Below are 11650 nucleotides of genomic sequence, written 5' to 3' on the forward strand. Positions count from 1 at the left end.
GTCCAAGGGCTAGGAAGGAGTGAGGGGGGTATAAACCAAAGGAATATATTTTATATTAGTTTAGATGGAACTGACTGCTGCTTCTCATTTGCTCAGCTATCTGAGGGCAATTTAATATGAAATCTGCTTATTTCAACCTTCAGCTTACCAGAAGTTTCCAGCCTATAAAAAGTTCTCATCCACCATTTTGCTTCCCTGAGCATATCACTCCATACATTTTACCACTCATTCTTGGACTGAGCCATACCCATCCATGTATACATATAGAAGCCCTTTTTATTCTGGCACAGGAAGGAAGAACTGAGAGTCCCTCAGGCTGGGTTTCTTCCCATGCTCAGAAATATGGAATATGAGACAAAATTGCAGGCTTATTTTGTCTTTATTTGTTCAACTATTTCATGCCAAAAGCAAAACTTCAAAATGTTAATAACCTAATTATAGTGCCTTTATTCCATCCCATAAAGCGTTCTGTAACCATCACAGAGATAATTTCATAGTCACTTCTACTATAATACTTTTGATCAGATAATATATCAACATATTGATAGTCACATATTTGCTAACAAAATCTCACCAAACTGCTCTCCTGTGGCATATACCACTATATGAAACTGAATTTTCACTTCACTGAAAGGTACCTATTAAGTAGTTGCTGAATCAGCAATGGCATATTCCTGTCTCTCCTACTAGATAGACTTTCTCTTGATGTAATTTTAAATTTATCTTTGCATAATTAACATAATTCCTGGTACATAGTAGGTACTAAATAAATATACGTGAAATTGAGCTGATGCTTGAGCTCAGTTTCAGTAGTTTACCAAGAAGAATGGGTGTCAGGGGATACATTATGTCCAAATGAGTAGAACCATGAAAGAATATAGCATATTTGGAACCTGCATATGAACTTGAGAAGATCCATGGAACTGTGTCACAGTTACTTACAGTATCCAGTATATGCATTATGTTAAACCAAATATTGAGAACATCTCTTCCAGATTATATAAGAAGAAAAAGGAGTATTAGTCAATACAGATCATGTGACAATAATCAAGTAATTTTATAAACACAATACTTATTCAATATTCTTGAGGTAAATTATTTCTATTTATTTCACTTCAGGCATGCTCACTATATATCCTTTTTCATTCAGTGAATTCTAACAAATATTTAAAGAAGAACCAACACCACCATTTCTCAAACTTTTCCAAAAAACTGAAGTGGTAGGAACACTTCCTAACTCATTCTGTGAGGCGAGCATTACCCTGATTTCAAAGCTAGAAAAGAAAAGAAAACTACAAACCAATATCCTTTTTTAGCATTGGTGGGAAAATTCTCAACAACATACTAGCACACCAAATTCAATAGCATATTAAAAGGATTATACACTATAACAAAGTGGGATTTATTGCTAGAATGCAAGGATGGTTCAATATATAAAAATTAATCCATGTAATATACCACATTAAAGAATGATGGAAAAAAACACATGGTCATCTCAATTGATGCAGATAAGCGTTCAACAAAATTCAACACCCTTTTATAATAACAATACTCGACAAGCTAGGAATAGAAGGAGAAACTACCTCAACATAATAAAAGCCATATATGAAAAACTCACAGCAAACATCATACTTAATTGTGAAAAACTGAAAGCTTTTCCTCTAAAATCAGGAACAAGGCAAAGATGCATGCTTTCACCACTTCTATTCACTATAGTACTGGAAGTCCTAGCTAGAGCAATTAGGCAAGAAAAAGAAATAAAAGGCATCCAGGTTGGAAAGGAAGAAACAAAATTATTTCTGCTCACACATGATAAAAAGGCAACTAAGGAATGGGAGAAAATATTTGCAAATCATATATCTTATAAGTGATTAATATGCAGAATATATATATATCTCTCTCTTAAAACACAACAACAAAGAAAACAAACAATCCAGTTCAAAAGTGGGCAAAGGACTTGAATAGACATTCCTCCAAAGAGGTTATATAGATGGTCAATAAGCACACAAAAAGATGCTCAAGCATTACTAAGTAGCAGAGGAACGCTAAGACTAAGGTGAAGGGAGAATGGGGAGTTATTATTTATTGGGTACAGAGTTTCATATTTGCAAGCTGCAAAGAGTTCTGGAGATGGATGGTAGTGATGGTTGCACAACAATATGAATGTACGTAATACCACTGAACTGTAATTAAAATAGTTAAGATGATAAATTTTGTGGTATGTGTATTTTACCCACAATAAATTTTTTTAAATTCAGTTTATGAGTATGCAAACAACAGTATGGGATATTCAGCCACTGAATGATTTAATTTCCTAATTATTTCGGCTCACTCTAATTTTTAAAAGTCCAGTGCATTATCGAGCAAAGTATAATTTTTAAAATAACCTGTATTCCCTAAGCCTACAAAATCTCAATATGAGGGTCAGCAAACAGGAAATGTCCAAGGTGTCAAGTACTGTGGTAAAAGGTGTGCCTCCAATAACAGACATAGTGATAACAAATGAAAGAAAAATAGAATGAGTAGCTTTGAGGACTCTCTAGAGACGTGGGAAAATGTTTGAGAATATGAAATATTTGTGCACAATCGGAGGTTAGGATGAAAGGAAAGATCTAGTGAGAAGGCATTCAAGGAGATTGTGGGGGCAAGTTTCAAGAGGCCTGTTAGTGCTTGCCCTTCTTCTCAAGCCTAGAAATTCATGTGTCCCTAGCAGTTTGCAGGACACAATCAATTGATATTTCACACTTTCAAGGAAATTGAATGTACAAGAAATGGATGTCTAACTGCTTTGAAGGCGTAGTGAAAGAGAAGCTAGGCAGTAAACTTGGTGACCTGAATGCCAGATTTTGTCCAGGCAAAGGGTGTTTGAATGTTTCTGGATGTGGGCTACCCATAGGAAAAATCCAGAAAGGGGAAGTTGAAGGTAATGTAGGTTGCCTAAAGTACTGAGAGTGGAATAAGGGAGCAGGCAGAAACTTTACCTTGTCAAGTGGACTTCACATATGAGAAGCGTAATGGAGCGGAAGGGGTAACTCAGAAGAACCCGTGAAGTACGCAGGAGGCAAAAAGTCAGTTTTAAAATAATGCCAAACACAGAAAGCACAAATATCTGACCACCACGACAGTACCAGTAAAAGCAGAATTCTTATGCTTCCTTTACTTCTCACTCCACGCACTCCAACTCTGGAACAGGCAGAAACATGGTTGGTGAGATAGAAGAAAAAGAATAGAAGCTGAAGACGGGAAAAGCCACAAGAAGGCTGCCACTTCGTCTCCCCTAACTTCAGATTTCCTCTTGGAGCATGGCAGAACTTGGGGAAGAGAAAAAGTCTGATTTAAAAGAGGATTCAAATAATGGCAATTATCCTGCTCAGGGCATTGTCATTTTTAGATTGAGAGTGGTGCTGTTGGTTTTAATAGCTTATAGTGAAGTGATCAAAAAACTGTATTATGTAGGAATAACTAGAAAAATCCTGCCACAGTGAATGTGGGGGAGGGAAAGCACCAAGGCCACAGAAAAGATTTAATGAAACAGGGAAAAAATAACGTTTCTATATGAGTATATCCCATGAATTTTCCTTTCTTAGTGTAATAGCTACACATACATCCTCTATACTTTTTGGGGAGAGTTACTAAAATATTAAGAAATATAAGTAATTATAAAAGGTAACCATATCGTATGCTGGCAGAAAATTCAGCCTAAGTTTTGCAAATGAGTACAAATATGTGAAGGTCTAGTAACAAATATATTTTTTAAACATCATTGAAATTGCCGCTGCTGCAAGGAACAACTTAGGTGAGACATTTTTATGAAGCTAATATGTCAGGACATTCTGGAATTTTCTGAATATTTTCCTTCAGATCCATTAACTTGTTTTCTTAATCTACATTGTTTTCCAAAGACTCATTGTCCCTAACCTTAATTCCGTAACTGGCTAAGAGGAAAAATAAAATGACAATTGCAAAATTAGATAACATCAGCTTCCTGTAACATAGCTAGACGTTTGAGCACTTGCAGACTAGACATTCTTAACTCCTTTTGGAAAACTGAAATTTGGTGCAAACACAAACAAATGTTTCACACCTAACATAATTTAGGGGTAGCACACGGTGAGCATGAAAGTTTGGAATGACTCTTGCCTTTGTGGTGTTGAGAAAAAACACAGGACTCTTTCAAACAAAGCAAGGAAAGAAGAGTAGAGGACACACCGAGAAGCCCTCTGAAGTTTTTAATACACCAGTTAATCTATCATGCATTGCAGTACATAATGCCCCTGGTAAAAAGACTCCTATGACAAATTTCTCTACGAAATAAGAACCAAAAGATAAGTCCATTTAGGGAAAAAACTTAACATCACTTCTGCTAACAACAATGAAAGCTCTGAGACCCATCACATTACCACCTTAGCCCTGGCCTCTAGAGAGCACAGAGCCAAAATCTGTGAACAATTGGTATGGTTTCCTCATTCAGGAGTTTTGGGCCTTGTTTTTGTCCTCTCCTCTAACTACTTGGTTTCTGTCTCTCTCCTTGTGTTAAGTATTTCTGATTGTACTCTCTTTGTATCATCATTGTACGAGTCCTCTGAAGTCCTAATTTAAAAATAGGCAAGACATACATAAATCAATCAACAAAGCATGAAGTAATAACTATAGGTGTGGTTTGGGGTACATAGAGCAATTAATTTAGTGTGCAAAAATATATTAGGAAGTCTTCTGTAAAGTTATCCTCTACAAATATTTTGTCTTCCTGTTGTCAGATATTTCATAATCTCTCTTCAATGAACTATTTATTTGGACTATCAGATAATCAATATTAATATGTTGCTCATTTATAAAGCATAATCCCTCTTAAACATATATGAAAACTAAAGCCTCAAAAAATAACTAGTGTTTCCTGGAAACCCCTGTATCAGCCCTCAGGAGCCTCCCGCACCAGCCCAGCACTGCACCCTGGGCCAGACAACACCGGATATTCACATACAAAAGAATGAATCTGGATTCCTATCTTATACTACTTACAAAAATTTCCTCAATATAGACTGAAGACTTAAATGTGAGATCTGAAACTGTAAAACTGCTAGAAGAAAATACAGGGCAAAAGCTCCTTGAAATTGGTCTTGGCAAAGATTTTTTTGGATATACCAAAAGCACAGGCAACAAAAGCAAAAGTAAACAAGTGGGACTACATCAAGCTACAACACTTCTACACAGCAAAAGAAGCAATCAACAAAATGAAAAGGCAACCTACAGAATGGGAGAAAATATTTGCAATTCATATATCTGATGAGGGGTTAATATCCAAAATATATAATGAACTCACGCAACTCAATAGCAAAAAAACAGACAATCCAATTAAAAAATGGGCAAAGGACCTGATTAGACATTTTTCCAAAGGAAACATACAGATGGCCAACAGGTACATGCAAAGGGACTCAACATCACTAATCATCAGTAAAATGCAAATCAAAACCACACTGAGATATCACCTCATACTTGTTAGAATGGTTATTATTAAAAAGACAAGAGATAACAAGTGTTGGTGAGGATGTGGAGAAAAGGGAACCCTTATGAACTATTGGTGAGAATATAAATTGGTGCAGCAACTATGGCAAACAATATGGAGGTTCCTCAATAAATTAAAAATAGAACTACCATAGGACCCAGTAACCCTACTTTGGAGTATATATATGAGGAAAAGAAATCACTATCTTGAAGAGATACCTGCACCTCCATGTTTATGGCGGCATTATTCACAAAAGTGAAGAATTGAAAACAACCTAAGTGTCTGTTGACGGATGACCGGATAAAGAGGATGTGGCATATATATATATATATATATATACATATATACACAATGGAATATTATTCAGGCATAAAAAGAGAGAAATTCTTTCACTTGGGACAACATGGATGAAACTTGAGGGCATTATGCTAAGTGAAATAAGTCAGACAGAGAAAGACAAATACTGTATGATCTCATATGTGGAATCTACAAAAGTTGAACCCATAGAAAGAGTAGAATGGTGGTTGCCATGGGCTGTGTGGTGGGGGAAATGGGGAGATGTTAGGCAAAGTGTGCAACTTTTCAGTTATAAGATGAATAAGTTCTGGGGATCTAATGTGCAGCATGGTGACTATAGTTAACAATACTGTATTGGTTACTTGATTTTTTTTTTGAGGAAGATTAGCCCTGAGCTAATATCTGCTGCCAGTCTTCTTCTTTTTGCTGAGGAAGACTGGCCCTGAGCTAACATCCATGCCCATCTTCCTCTACTTTATATATGGGACGCCTACCACAGCATGGCTTTTGCCAAGCGGTGCCATGTCCACACCTGGGATCCAAACCGGCGAACCCTAGACTGCAGAAGCAGAATGTGCGAACTTAACCACTGCACCACGCGGCTGGCCCCACATATTGTATACTTGAAATTTGCTAATAGAGTAGATCTTAAATGTTCTCACCACAAAAGATAAAAGGATAATTATGTGAGGTGATGGATGTGTTAACTAACCTTATTGTGGTAATCATTTCACAATATATACATACGTCAAATATATACATTGTACACCTTATTCTTCCACAATGTTATTTGTAAACTATAGGTCATAAAGCTGGAAATTAAAAATATTTATGTCTTTGTGTAAAAAGAAACATTTAGGCATATAAATTTTAAGTATAAAAAAGTATTTTACATTTCTAAATAAAATTAAAATATGAAGCTGAGGAGTAAACTTCTTGGTAAAATAAATGTTTATTCAAATTGGCAACAAATCAATAGTCATTTACCAAGGATATGAGCTGTATTTCATTTCTCTTTATGTACATATGTATGTATATGTGTATGAACAGAAGCATTATTAAAACCTAAAGAAAAAAGGATCCTGACATTGTTGAAAAAGTTTACTCACTTTGAATAACAATGTAGCCATTCAGCTAACCAAGCCATAATTTGTTAATCGGGTAGTATTTTAAATGTTGAAATGCGATCAACAATATTAGCCACAGTATTAAAGGCAAAGCTTTAAATGCACTCAATAACCTAAGTATGGATGTTAAAAATCAAAGCAAGTTAAAGGTATGCATCAAGTCTGTGAGCATTTTTTTCTGTGGTTCCCTCAAGTCCACTGTGCAGATGGTCAGACTGGGATTGTTAGCAAACACGACTGTTACTAATGACCAAATGCTTAACATTTCTATGACAGACGTTTTCAATGTGTTACTTGTGGGAAATGGAAACACTAAAGTTCAAGTTTTGAAACTCCTTTTGAATGTGCCTGGAATTTCAGCCATAGCAGATGGACTACTTGGTACCCGAGTGGATTCATCATTCCTTTCCCTTCACTATGGCCACCTAGCAAAGGGGATTCTTCTTTGAGTGCTTACATTGTTTCAGAAAATAAATTACTGCCTCAAAATCCAAGGCCATTTAGCTTCTCAGCCTACTTTTCACTAAAGGTTCACTGTTTTTCCTGTTCTGTGGAGAAGAATGTGCCCAGAAAATGAGAGCTTTAGTTTATCATCATGATGTGGATGTGAAGGAAAAAGTTGTAATAATAATAACAAAATCCTGATTAGTCATATGTTTCCAAAGAGTAATGCAGTCTGAAAGTAATGCACATTATATATTTCTTATTCTCCATCTTCTTTGTAAAGGAAATTTTTCAGCTGCTGAATTTAAACAGTAAATCTCATGTTTCATCAATACAGTCTTAGTCTTGCCATGGTCTTCAAGTTTTAGACCACTTTATTGATAACAAATGAATATTAGAACTTGTACTAAAAATATTCACTTATTTTTATTTTGCTGACTATATTGAGATATTTTGGTTATTTTTTCTACATGAAGTGACAGTGACCTTTTTATATGTAAGCTACCCTTTTACCATTTGAAGTGATCTGAGGCCATATTAGCATATCATTAATTCATTGTTTTAGAACCATCAGAGGAATGGCACCACTCTTTTAGTAATGTTGAGATCCTGAGTGCTCAAGTTCAACTGCCAACTCAGACATAGAATATTCAAAAATCTAACCATTTGTACTTCTAGTCAATGCAAAATGTAAACCTTAGGAGATGTTCCCTAGTACTTACCACTGCCATACAATGTGCCAATATGTAAAGATATTATGAATACAGTACCAGGATTTATCAGAATGTCCATCCATAGCCAGTTGAGTAAATCGATTACCAAGTCTTTAAAAAGGTGAAGCAGGTTTGGATGTACTAGTGTGGAAAGATATCCATGAAATATGATTTTTAAAAAAAGACATGCATAGAAGAATATGTATAATATGATCCTATTTATATTCTTAAATGACAAATACTTATACTTACATATACATTAACACTTTTGGAAGGATAAACTATAATCAGACTGGAGAGTGGGGAAATGACTTTTTTATGTATACCTCTTTTACTGTTAGAATTTTTACTATGAGCATAAATTTTATAATTTTTTTAATAAAAGGGTTTTTAAAAAAACTAGTATTTCTAGACTCACTTAGATAATAAATAGCAGACGCAGTATATGGGTCTGTGTGTTCATAATCTGCATACCCTGGTCTTTCCGCCATTGGACAGGTGTGTAAGTAAATTAAGCATTACCAATAAGTAAAATGACCTTCTCAGTTGGCATTCATTCAGAAAATGTTGTAATGGACAATTTCAGTTTTCAAATGAATATGTACTAAATTTCCTGTTCTCCAGGCTAGCCTTAACTAATTACATACATTGCGAGATAAATAATAAAACAGCGACTAATACAACAGGCTCATACACTTAGAGAACGTCAATGTTGTTAACGTTTATAAGAAATGTTTACAAAATGAAGCTATTTTTCTATTATATATTTTTTCAGCTTGAATTCCAAAGACTCCTGATATTTTTCACCAGTATTTTACTTAAAGATTAGTATGCCTGTGACACCCTCTTTACTTCTACCTCTTTAGCTTTATTTTTAGAGTATTCAAACAGCTATAAAAATGTGATCCTTGAAAGGATTTGGCTCCAACAAGAAATTCTCTGAATATTTTTCTTCAACCAAACAATACTCACCCATTGGAGAAGGATGACTATTGAGCATAATGGCTGATGGAAGGTAATTCAACATTTAATTCCTAACATGAAAACATGACGAATGCAAGCAAAAGTGCTGTGTTTGAGATCATCTCCACTTACTTGCTGTCGCCGCATATAAAATAAAAAGAGGTTTGGTTTAAACCAATGGATGCTGCCAGGTTTCCTTTCCACACTTTATCATCTTAAACAGCAGTTGACTTTTTGATGTTTGTAAGAGAAGAGAAGAAAAAAGCATACGAAATGGCTGAAATTGCTTTCAGGCTTCCTTTTGTTTTGACCTTTATTTGCTTTCTATCCCTCTTCCAAGGAGAGCATACTGCTTCCTAATGTGAAAGCTAGAGAGATAACACCTAAACAGTAAATGTCAGCCAGTAGCGTTCAAAAGAATGGGCTAATTTCATATCTGGAGAGTTTATCTTTAACTTGGAGTGGGAATGGGGAAATTATAGGATTCTTTTTTCCATTTTTGCAGGGAGAGGGCATAATTAGTTGGCTTTTATCAAATAAATTGCTAGTGTTTGCAAAATAAAAACTTCAATACACAGTAACGAAAAGCTATAAAATTGCCTCCATTTCTATGCATTCTGAATGCTTTCATTTTCAATTAATCTCATTTTTTCCTATTAAGAAATATCGTACATGAGGATTTCTTACAATTAGATTTTCTGAGAAAATGTTGTAGCAATGAAATCATTTCAAACTTTGATCCTCCCTCAACTATAATAATTTTGTCTTATTTTCCTCTTGATTGAAAAACCAGTAGGTCCAAATTAAACATTTATTATAGTCCATTCAAATTAATTCATATATCTCAGAAATTGCTCCATTAATATCTCATTTAAGGAAATATATAGAAAACAATTGCCTTCGCATTAGGATGCTGTCATCCATCACATTGGCTGAAACATCCAAATATGCTCCATTAGACCAGAGTTCCTTTAATCATGGTAGATCCTATGGGACCCACTTATAAAGTTTTCAAACCATTCATTCCTTCATATCCAGAATCTAAATATCTCTACATGTGCAAAACATTTTTAAGGAACTCTATGTGCTCATGAGATTATTTCCATCTCTTTTAGTACTCTCAACACAGTACTGGCAATGTACAAATGCAATATGCCTAAACATTCAGCCACGAGAGCAAGAATATTCTTTGAACCACAAGTCAGTAATTCAATTATTCTATTCCCATTATTTTCATGACACCTCCTTGCAAAAGGCTGAAGGCCTGAATAAAAAAACCCTACATAGACATTAAAACATATCTTAAAGAAATACTCAAGTTAAAACTGAAGAAGCTTTAGTTCAATTAGAGCTCAAAGTTTGGCATCACTTATTCTTCCTCTCACTCTATCATTCTTTGTGCATTATCATTAGTTCAATCACGTAGAGTCACCTTAAATGGATATTTTGCATCTCCTCCCTCCTTTCCCTTCCTAGTACTACTCCTACTGTACCCTCTTAATTTCCTCTCTCTTCAGGAAGACAGCAATTTTTTTAATTCAGAATTTCCCAAGTTTGCCTCTGTGGAACACGGGGTTCCATGAAATAGGTGACACTCAAAAGGAGTTCCACTTGAGAAACATGGGGTTAAACGTGTTTCTTTACTGCAGTGATTCTCAGAGCCTTAATTTAAAATACTAATTTTATTGACCAGATAACCTATGTGCCAGGCATTGTGCTAAATCTTATATTATTTCTCTTCTTACATTACGTTTTGTTATTATCTGTTTTATAGATCACACAGCGAATAAGCAGTGAAGCCAGGATTTAATTTCAGTTCTTTCTCACTCCAAACTCCCTGCTCATTCCATATTTCCCTCCTCAGACTGAAACATCATATCATTTCCTTAAAGATCATAATGGACTCAGGAGTTACGTGCTTCTTTCTCTTAATGAAAAATGATGGGACCAGCCTGGTGGCACAGTGGTTAAGTTTGCATGTTCTGCTTTGGCAGCCCGGGGTTCGCTGGTTCAGATCCTGGGTGCAGACCCACGCACTGCTTGTCAAGCCATGCTGTGGCAGGCGTCCCACATATAAAGTAGAGGAAGATGGGCACGGACGTTAGCTCAGGGCCAGGCTTCCTCAGCAAAAAGAGGAGGATTGGTGGCAGATGTTAGCTCAGGGCTAATCTTCCTCCAAAAATGACAGCAACAACAAAAAATGAAAGTTGATATTCTTGATAGAGAGAAAACTAATTTTGCCTTATTATGGAGGTGATACTGTAGAGGTTAGTGGCATACATCTTTGTGTCACACAATATGATTCAAATTTTATTTCTGCAAATTACCAGCTGTGTGACAAAGGATAAGACCTTTAGTCACTTAAAACCTTTTTCCTCATTTGTACAATGCACAAAATATTTATTTCAGGGAGATATTTGTGAGTATTAAATATGATTATGTAATTAAAGTGCTTGGAATAATTTGACACATAGTATTGATTATAATATTATTATTGATAATTATAACATCATGATGTTCCTAAGACACACTTGCTTGAGTTTCTTAATCAAAACTGGATTGCCTATTCTAATTCAGTTTGATTTTATTTGAAATTTTTATAG

At 35.2% G+C, this 11650-nt stretch overlaps 1 pseudogene; it reads left to right on the plus strand.

Moving 5' to 3' along the window:
* The first annotated feature begins 3014 nt into the window (after positions 1-3014).
* LOC124245901 (armadillo repeat-containing protein 10-like) lies at positions 3015-7572 on the plus strand (annotated as a pseudogene).
* The last annotated feature ends 4078 nt before the right edge of the window (positions 7573-11650 follow it).

Source organism: Equus quagga, chromosome 10 (assembly GCF_021613505.1).
Source record: "Equus quagga isolate Etosha38 chromosome 10, UCLA_HA_Equagga_1.0, whole genome shotgun sequence".
Taxonomy (NCBI): Eukaryota; Metazoa; Chordata; class Mammalia; order Perissodactyla; family Equidae; genus Equus; species Equus quagga.